We start from the raw sequence: 9,779 nt of genomic DNA on the forward strand, positions 1-9,779 counted from the left end.
TAGGTTTGTGTAAGGATTAAATGACATAATGTATGTTAAAAAATTAGCGTAGTGCCTGGCACATGGGGCTCAAACTGGTGGGTGTGGACATAATAAAAATGGTAATGAAAGTGATGATGATGATGGTACTCCTCCACCTGATACAGCCTCTTTTCTATAAAATTACTTCTCTTAAAGTACAAATTAATCATTATTTTAAAGTATGACTTATTCTTTCCTTCTCTCATGCTCTGTGGCTTTTCTGCTATATTCTTCTACTGATGGAAATGATATACATCATTCCCTCTCGTCCTATAACTTATTCTTAACATTTGTTTCCTCAACTTATAGTTCAAAAATTAGCTAAAATATTACATACTTTAGGAGATCTATCTGGACATTTCTGACTATCTATCCCTTATCCTATACCACTCCTTAGTACATATCAGTGTTGTGATTTATGTCTTTGTGATTTTTGTGTAGTTCTAATTATCTCTCACATTTGCTGTATGTTCTGCATGGATAGGATGTACTTTTTTTTTTTTTTTTTAAACAATAAGCATTAATTTCTCATAGCTCTGGAGACTGGGAAGTCCAAGACCAGGTACAAGACTGAGGTCTGATGTGGACCAGCTTCCTTGTTCAGAGATGGCTGTTTAGAGTCTCTTTTATAAGGGGACTAACCTCTTCATCAGGGCTTCTCCTTCATGATGTGATCAAAAAGGTCCCCTCCCCTAATACCATCACACTGGGGGTGAGGATTTCAATTTCTGAATTTTGGGATATAGGGCCTCCATTTTTCTTAATGTGATATCCCAACACAGTTCAGATCCTGGCACGTAGTTGCCGCTAACACACGTTTATTACCTGAATTTTTTACTGAAGATGTTAATAAAAATAAAATGGTTGCAGCAAATGAAGATGGTGGGAGAGTAATGGAAAGAAGCATTATTCCAAGTAGTAGAAACATTTCTTCTCTCTTCATTCCCAATCGATTCTCTTTATTGCTTCTTATTCAACCCCTTTTTGAATTCTTGTTATGCCTATTCAAGTCTGTGTGTGTATTTACTTGTTTGTTCTTCATGTAGTTCCTTTCTCCCAAAGAGCCCCCCTGGTAGCTCTGACAAATCAAGAGAGGATATTTATTCTTTGAGCTTGCAGAGCTCTGCAATATAGCCTCAGGTAAAGTAGTTCAAAGAGCCCAGAAGGAAAGTAAAAAGAGCCAACCAAACACCTAACATGATGCCATCTTTCCCCTTTGTGTTTCCCTTTTTTGCTTTTCTGGTTCCTGCTAAGTTGCCTGAGTGAGAATTCACCCTCAAAAACGTGAAAAGACTTAGCCAAATTTCTGTATATTTGGATGATATTCTAGAACAGGTGCCTTCAGGTTTATAGGTCTTAAAGTTTTTACAATATGAATGGAGCCTTCTTAAAGATAAAAAATGCAAAATCATGACTTCACATGTCTACGAAATACAGTATTTATTTAGAATGAGTAAAAAAATCACATCAGACTATAACCAAGAAGGATTACAAATATAACACAATGCAAAAGAATAGCATATTTTAAAAATTAATTCCTCGAAACACTTCCATAATACTTTTTTCCCTAAATTATTTGGTAGCATAATCTTACGAAAGTTTTTGATTATTTTCTCTTATAGAGTAAATAGAAAGTTAATTTCAATCTTCCTTAAAGGAAGTTTGATGGATTTTTATTTTTCTTGCATTGCCAAATACATTCTTTTTTTTTTTTTTTTAAAGATTTTTTTATTCATTTATTTGACAGAGAGAGATCACAAGCAGGCAGAGAGGCAGGCAGAGAGAGAGGAGGAAGCAGGCTCCCTGCTGAGCAGAGAGCCCGATGCGGGGCTCGATCCCAGGACCCCGAAGTCATGACCCGAGTCGAAGGCAGCGGCCTAACCCACTGAGCCACCCAGGCGCCCCGCCAAATACATTCTTGATGGAATAAAAAGTGTAGTGTGATTAGGCTACAAGGAGAAAAAAAAATCTTTTTTTTTTTTTTTTTTCTTAAAGTTACATGTGTGGGTTAGAAAAATATTCTGTTGACAAACTTTAAATTTCAGATATTTTATTTCTCTCTTGTATCACATAGTTCTGGTGCTGGGGACCAAAGCACATATTTCTATCATGATACCACACCCATCAGTGCAGTGCTATGGTCAGTGGGTGGGTAGGTAAACCTTTGGAAGTCCCTCCATTGAGACAACTAGCAAGAGCTATCATACACAAAGCAACTGAACCACATAAATATATTCTGTTAAATCCACATAGTACCTACCAGCAGAGTCTACAGGTATCTGGTTCCCAAAAATGTCCACAGGGTACCTCAATTCTAACCCAGGGGAGAAGTGAGGCAAAGGACGCTTTGAGGAGGAAAGAAATGATGGTCTTGACTAAGGTTAAAATGTCTTACTTCTCAAACTTTCTAAAAACATGACCATGAGATTACAGTGCTGGGCTCACTATAGAGAACGGGCACCTGCAGATGAGAAGCTCTGAAATCGATCTTCATTCCCTTTTTGGTAAACTTATCTCTGCTTCCTACACAGACTTCTCTTGGAAAACATCATTTAGTTGTGCTGACCTTCTCTCCAAGGCATTGAGATAATACTTTATCAGGGACATAGGAGGGGTTCAGTATGGTTGTCATGTTGCCCTTCAAAGGAGAGTTATTGAATCAAGGTACTGACTTAGATCCTGAATGTACTAGATTCTCAACCATTCTGGAGGGAAAATACAAAGAATAACTGTTTTCATGCCACTCACTGAAAACTCTTATTGACACTATACTATGCACCAGTCACTGCATCAAGTGCTTACATGCAATACTTTACTGGCTGTTTATAATGTCCCTGTGAGGGGATCCATATGTAGTTTCACTGTATACGCAAGAATGCTGAAATAGACAAGTTAAGTAAACTGTCCCAAGGACAAGCTGGTGGAACTGGCAGTTTAACTATGGAGCTCTGATTTTAGTACTGACATTCTTAGCCATTCTATTCTACTGCTTCATGGTTTTCCACCCATTCCTCAATACACGGAAAAGGAATCTACTTATCTCCTATGATGTAGAGAAGATAACCTTAAAATAGTATTAGTTGAATGAGGCAGTTGCCTTTTTTTTGATTTTTTTTTTTTTTTTTTTTTTGCTTCTCACCTGTAGAATGACTATTTTCAAATACCTACTTTATGACACTTTTTTGAAGAATGATTGGGATAGTACATGAGACAACTTTCAGCTCATTGGTCAAGTTATGTGTTTGGACTTTAGATTCTTTACATGATAGCTATTTGGCCTTAAGCAACTCTATTTCTTTTACCTGCACAATGGGATTGCATCATTTATTTCCACTGGTGAGAAGATAAAATGAATAACAAGAGGTCAAAGTGATACATCAATTCTGACTTGCATAATGCAAAATGTGTGCTACAAAGATTTTCCACTGTCTTCTGTAGAAACCGTAATTTTTTTCGTATTTTCAATTGATAGCAGTTGTGGCTATTAAGTTCATGAGCATAAGATGTTTGAAAAATTAAATAAGATTTGAGCCTATGTCCATCTATGAGGAGGGTGAGAAATAGGAGGCTTGGGTTTGTCTAATCAATCAAAACTGAATTCCTGATGGCACAAGTTGTTTTTGATTTTGACATTCTGTTCCAATAGCTGGTGACCATGGGACCTAGGTAAACCAGTAGGTCACTTCTGTTAGAGTTTTTATTTTGTCACAAAGAATCTGCCTACAGTTCAGAAGAAAAATTTTAGAGAGTAGACAACAGAAGACATAAAGCACAGTTGTTTATGTACTAAATGTAACTGCATTTCAGACATCTTCTCCAGATTATGTTTCTTTTTTATAATGAGGATGACATTTTCTTTGGTGTTCTTTAAAAATGTGGGCCGTAAACACTGAGGAAGAAGAGAGGCAATTCAGCAGTACACTCAAGTACATTTTATTCATGAATTTTACATGTCTTTACTGGACCTCATTCATTCAGTTCACCTGTCTTCCCTGGACCACAATTTACTATGAAAGCGGTGTCTCTCCCTCCACTTTAATTTGGACCAAGCCCAAGTAAAACCATGAAAAAGGAAGATATAAAGAAAGGTGGACATGGTTTATTACACGGAGACTTGAAGCAAAATGACCTCTCAAAAGTTTCCAGCTGAGGACATGACATTTTCAGAAGAGTCAAAAAAAATTACCAAGTCACCTTTTCCATTTTTCTACCCATTTACTGTTGGTATATTCATGAGTGGTTATAAGAAAAAGGCAGGATAAAGTCACACTAGGGAATAGTAATTCACTTTGGGTGAATTTCAGAGAGGACTAATGGGGAAGTTTCCAAAATGCCAGTGTACACAAGATATTGTTGTGGTAAGATTAATGAGCCAGGGGGAGACATACTCTTCAAGTAGCTGACAGTTGCCAAGTGCCCTGACATTTTACCATGTGGCCACAGTCTCTTAAACTCCTTCATATGCTGTACTCCACTGTAAGATCAGAAAGGCAAATGAGGACAAGAGCAGAAGTTCATTCTTCTTACGAATTCACGTTTTTCCTACTCTAGCTTGTGGATCTCTAATTGCTCCTGCCAGTATCACTTGGCCTTCTTGCTGATCTGTAGTCAGCCAAGCTCCCTAGTAAAGATTTTCAGCTCTGTGAAAGTTTCCAAAACCACAGAGGCTCTGTATGTTTAATCACCTTTCTTGGGTTTAATATGGCTTCTGGGTTTCTCCCTCCTGTCCTCAAGTGTTTAACCTGATTTAGTTTTTGTTTTTGTTTTCTGAAATTTACCTGTCTGTCCTTTGATTATTCACTCATGTATCATCTTTCCCTGCCATCCAAGCCTAGCGTTAAACCATAATTCTGTCAGTTAGCTCTTCCTTCCTGTGGTCACCTAGACAGACATACACTTTAGCCTTTATTTTTTTTTTTAAGACATGTGATTAATAAGGGAGAGTAGAAGGACACCCACAAAATTGTAATGTGAGGAAGTCAGTATTTCAGAATGCTATGAAGTTATCACAGTCATTATCCTCAGACTAACCTCTATAATAATAAATGGAAATTTCTTTTGATTCACATTCTTATATATGTTTTTTTCCTGTGCTTTGTTCTGACCACACAGTTCTCTCACCTACTATGGTATTCTAATAACCCTTAAAATGACTCTGTCTCCAGGAGTAAGCATGCAGCTTAGCACAGGACAAGGTGCTTTCATATCCAGACGGCCAGTTTGCATGACTGTTGAACACTGCAGCCCAGGTTACAGTTCACTTAGCACTCATCCCAGCTGAGGGGCTCTCACTTCCCTCCCTTTAGATCATTTTCCCTAGATCTTGGGTCCTAACTTTTAGGATCTTAAAGCTGGTGATTGGGTAGATCAGCAACTGGATTATTGCTATGACCTGAGGTCCGTGTCCCTTTCTCCTCCAGTTCTAGTGATGGGATCCCTTACTCATGCTAGTATCGCCCTCTGCTCTTATGGTCATTTCCAGCCCTCTGAGGTTTACACTCCCCAGAGCATTTCACCCATAGTATAGGAAGTTCCCTGTCATATCCCTGGAGCCATCCCTGTCTCTGAAATCTCATTGCATGATTTGGTATCATGACCCCTTCCTATATGTCTCATTCCACTGCTTGTATAACATGCGGACTTGTCTGTAAACGTAGTTCTAGTTCAGATGTGGTCATGTTTGTCATTTAGAGATAAAGTCCATTTTGATGCACATGACCATGTCGGGAATGGGGAAGTAAATACCTCTAAGGATCAGTTCTTGGGATCCTCCAACTGTTACTTGTTAGTCCCCTGTGCCCCAGACCTTCATAGATTACCACTAAGTATGTCTTCACCTGTAGGTTCTGTTTTGCTCTAGGGCTCCATGAATGCCAGGAACAAGAGTAATAATAATTGGCATTTTTTTAATATTACCCATGTCGGGCCTGATGCTAATGCTTTATAAACATTGTATCTTTTAATTCATCATAGATGAGAAAACTGAGGCTCAGAGGTTGATTTACCCAAGGTGTCAAGGTGATTAAGTGACAGAGCCGGCTTTCAAAACCAAATCTTTGTAATTCTGAAGGTCCTTGCTCTTAACCTTAATGTCAAAGCTGTATTAGAAAGGCTTGCCCTACTGCAATGAGGTCTTTAAGTAGAGACCTACTTATTTGAACCAAAGCGTAAAGGGCATAGGGATGAAAAATCACTGTTTAATACCCATCACCTAAAGCAGTGCCTGGAACATTGCAAATGTTCCATACATATTTATTGAAAAATGAAATCTGTGGTAGTCTATGATTAGAATAGAACTGGAATCAAATCTGGGAAACTTCAAATCTGCCAGTTTTCTTTTAATCCCTTAACAATCAAGTGTAGTCTCTGGACCAGTTGGCATGGCTTCTGGGGGGGGGGGGGGGGTATGTTAAAATTGCAGACCCTTAGGCCTCACCCCAGAGGCAGAGAACCAACATCTGTGTTTTTTACAAGTTCCCTGTAATGATTTGTAGGCAAATTAGGTTGGAACAGGACTGGCCCAATTTTAGTGTGAGTTCATTGAGGCAGAATGGCTCTGCACGTCCCCTCACTCACAGATGAGATTTCTGTTATTTTCACTCTGGTGTTGGAGCAACCTCTCTAAGATAAAGACATTGCTTTCCACGACCAGTGCCCACTTACAGTCCTTTATAAATAAAGGTGAAGTTAGAAAGGATGGAGAGTTGTCTTCCTCTGATCGAAAATTAGAGTTCTGGACTTTGTGAGGTTTAGCTTAAGAACTAACCTGCAGTCTTCTGCTCCTGGCAGTGTTGGAGAGATATATCCTGACGAATGCTAAATGTGCATCAACAGGTGATTTGGCTGCCAAAGGTGTACTCCCTCTCCTCTGCCCCACCAGTACCACAATGGCATCATCATATATAAGTGAGTGATTATGGTGTGTTGGGAAAAGAAAGAATTGGTGTAAAGAAACTTAGGCAGTTTTTTTTTTTTTTTTTTTTTTAATGATTTGGAAACTTATGAAATCTTTCTCTGAGGCTGAGGTTCTTAAAAATAATGAAAAATAGAAAGCCATATAACGAATATTGTAATCTAATATTCTATTGTCCACACAGCCCCTTTCCTTGGAATCCTTACTTATATTACCTGAGAGTTTTAGAGAACAGTGGTAAGGATGTGTGGTTATGGAAAAGGGTAATCTTTTCATTTACTTCCTTTTTTATTTTTTTTAAAATTTTATTTATTTATTTATTTATTTGAGAGAGAAAGAGAATACAAGCAGGGGAAGCAGCAGGCAGAGGGAGAGGGAGAAGCAGACACCCCACTGAGCAAGGAGCTGGACATGGGGCTCCATCTCAGGATGGGGGCTCAGCCCCGAGACATTGGGATCATGACCTAAGCCGAAAGCAGATGTTTTACCACCACCTGAGCCACCCAGGTGCCCCTAATTTACTTTCTAATTATGTAAGTCATGAGCTTACAAGAAACAATTACTTAAGTAAGCTATGTTCTGTCTCCACACTTTTAAGAAAAAATAAGTTCATTCAGAGTCATCAGTAGAACACACAAAGCTAGCCAGTGTGATCATGGTCTGAAACAAAAGTAGATACATTTTCTTATTTTAGTGCTCCATTGGTCATATCTGTTTTCTGATCCTTAAAATAATATTGATAGACCTAAAATAGTATATTCAGTTCTGGTCGTGATCCTTAAAAATATGGACAAATTGGAATTTTTGCAGTGATGAGAAGTCAAGATGGTGAGGGGAAAATTGGGGAATGACAGAAAGAACTCAGTGTATTTCACATGGAGGAGACATTCCAAGGAGAAAATGACTGCCTGGCATAAATATGGAATGAGTGATTAGAGGTCCCGTGAATGGCTCATGAAATAGAAAGACAGTCTGTGGTCGGAAGAAATTTGTCTGTAGTGGTTAGAGCTACCCATGAAAGCCTGTTGCACTAGAAAATTTCTGTGAGGGACAAAACAAATTGGGAGCAAGCCTACCATGATGCTGCGGAAAGGGTTGGTCAGGAATTGAATCTCATTTATCTTTGCATCAGGGGTTGCTATTCACTGGATGACCAGGAATTCAAACCAATTATTTTTTGCCTCAACTGACCCTTGTGTCTGACCCCAGTGTCAGTTCATCCCACAAATTTCAGAGATTACCAAAGAGAAGCTCATCCCTAAATTTTGCTAGTGGACTCAGGTTCTTTAATATTTCACCTTCCTTTTCTCTAGATTGCAATGTTTCCCAAGTTCCATGATTATAGTACATTATGATTTTCATCATATCTGCACAAAGTCTACTTAATTTCCCTTAAACTGACTTTTAGTGTAAATAAACGTATCTTTATAGGACACTTTACATTATTCCACAGGAGAAATTAACAAGTGTTAATAGAGTGCTAAAGGCATGTTAACATGGAACACAGACTTCTTTATTAATGTAATTAGAAGGAATGGGGAAAGAAATAACTTCCTCAGCAATTCAATGACATTTGGTTCCAGTATCTGCCTACCATTTAAAATAATTTTGAGTCTTACCGAGCCTTTCGGTGATATGGTCAATGTCTAGGGTCTTATGCTTTTGATATCCATTGAGCTGAGATCTTTGGATTTAGGATCTAGTGCAGAAAAACTTTTGCTTTGATGTATATTCTGTAGTTTTTCCCTTTTATCTCAAACTTCTCTGGTATTATCCTCTACCTGTATTGGGCATCCATTTGCTTCATGCTCTTTATTGCAACATAGACATACCTCAGAGATAATACAGGTTTGGTTCCCGACCTCTACAGTTAAGCAAATATGGTGATAAAGTGAGTGAGATGAATTTTTTAGTCTCCCAGTGCATATAAAATTTATAGTCACACTATACTGTGCAATAACATTTAAGTGTGCAATAGCATTCTGTCCAGAAAAACAATGTACATGACCTTACTTAAAAAAAATACTCCTTTCCAAAGAGCTGACAAGATGGCAGAAGTAGAGCAGAAGAGCAGAAGAAGAAGCACACCTTCTGTGAGTTCACCTACCACGGTGTGGACCTTGAGCAACTGCTAGACGTGTCCTATGAGCAGTTGATGCAGCTGTTCTGTGCCCAGCAGCAGCAGAGGCTGAACCGGGGTTTGCAGAGGAAGCAGCACTCACTGCTGGAGCACCTGGAGGAAGCCAAGAAGGAGGCTTCCCTGATGGGGAAGTCTGAGGTGTTGAAGACATGCCTGCAGGACACAATCATCCAGCCTGGTGGATAGGGGCAGCATGGTGGGCAGCATGGTGGGTGTCTGCAATGTCAAGACCTTCATCCAGGTGGAAATCAAGCCCGAGATGATTGGCCACTACCTGGGCAAGTTCTCTATCACTTATACATCTGAGAAGCATGACAGGCCCAGCATTGGGGCCACCTACTCCTCCCACTTCATTCCTCTCAAGTAGCCTATTCAGCCAATAAAGACACAGCTTTCTCTAAAAAGAAAAATTCTTTATTGATGAAAAGTGCTAACCATCACTGGAGCTTTCAGCATCTCCTAATCTTTTTGTTGATGGAGGCTCTTGCTCCTTGTTGATGGCTGCTGTCTCATCAGGGTGGTGGTTGACGAAGTTTGGGGTGGCTGTAGCAATTTCTTTAAAAAGACAACAGTGGAATTAGTCGCACTGATCAACTCTTCCTTTCATGAGTGATTTCTCTGTAACGTGATGCTGTTTGATAGCATTTTACCCACAGAAGAACTTGTTTCAAATTCGGAGGTAGTCCTCTCAAACCCTGCCACTGC

General features: G+C 39.1%; 1 pseudogene; it reads left to right on the forward strand.

Annotated features, from left to right (window-relative positions):
* The first annotated feature begins 8,011 nt into the window (after window positions 1-8,011).
* LOC111157338 lies at window positions 8,012-9,441 on the forward strand (annotated as a pseudogene).
* Window positions 9,442-9,779: the final 338 nt, after the last annotated feature.

This window comes from Enhydra lutris, unplaced genomic scaffold, assembly GCF_002288905.1.
Source record: "Enhydra lutris kenyoni isolate GAN:26980312 unplaced genomic scaffold, ASM228890v2 scaffoldscaffold54, whole genome shotgun sequence".
NCBI classification, from domain to species: Eukaryota; Metazoa; Chordata; class Mammalia; order Carnivora; family Mustelidae; genus Enhydra; species Enhydra lutris.